The sequence below is a fragment of the Bufo gargarizans genome, chromosome 6, assembly GCF_014858855.1.
Source record: "Bufo gargarizans isolate SCDJY-AF-19 chromosome 6, ASM1485885v1, whole genome shotgun sequence".
In the NCBI taxonomy this organism is placed as follows: domain Eukaryota; kingdom Metazoa; phylum Chordata; class Amphibia; order Anura; family Bufonidae; genus Bufo; species Bufo gargarizans.
In genome coordinates, this window is record NC_058085.1 from 43,574,097 (window position 1) to 43,574,688 (window position 592).

General features: G+C 32.8%; 1 non-coding gene across 1 annotated transcript; it reads left to right on the forward strand.

The window, feature by feature from the left end:
- Positions 1-219: 219 nt before the first annotated feature.
- On the forward strand, positions 220-291 carry TRNAQ-UUG. The gene has a single exon. It is a non-coding gene; the product is annotated as a tRNA-Gln (tRNA).
- Positions 292-592: the final 301 nt, after the last annotated feature.

Here is a 592-nt window from a genome sequence, read left to right on the forward strand (position 1 = left end):
CAGCGCCTCCTGCTGGTAGAGCACCTGTAGTGACGAGTAATAGATTTTCTAAATGCTTGCTATAAAAGTGTATATAAAAAATAACTAAACTAGCTACTAAAAAATGTAGAGTAATGTTTCTGAAAAAGTAAAGAAAACCAGTGACAGAAACCCCTAGAATAATAGAACACATGGGAGATGTAGAGTCATGATCTGTGTGCACTGCCTCAGCTATCAGCTGGTTCCATGGTGTAATGGTTAGCACTCTGGACTTTGAATCCAGCGATCCGAGTTCAAATCTCGGTGGAACCTAAAGTTTTTTTTTTCCCCCCCATTTGCGATTTCCATGATTGTTCCTATAATTTTTATATCAATATATTATTATTAGTCGTATAATTTATAATTTAGTCAATAATTTATCAAATTCTATGATGATATCATTATGAATCACATTATATTTACAATCTACTGATTCTTAAGGAAAAGATATTTCACATAAGTATCTGTATTATATTATATTCTCAGGTCTAGTTGCTGAATAAACTAAGTAAGACAACAAAGGGGAAGATTTATCATAATGCGCCAATTTTATCGGCATAAACCTCGTTTTTAA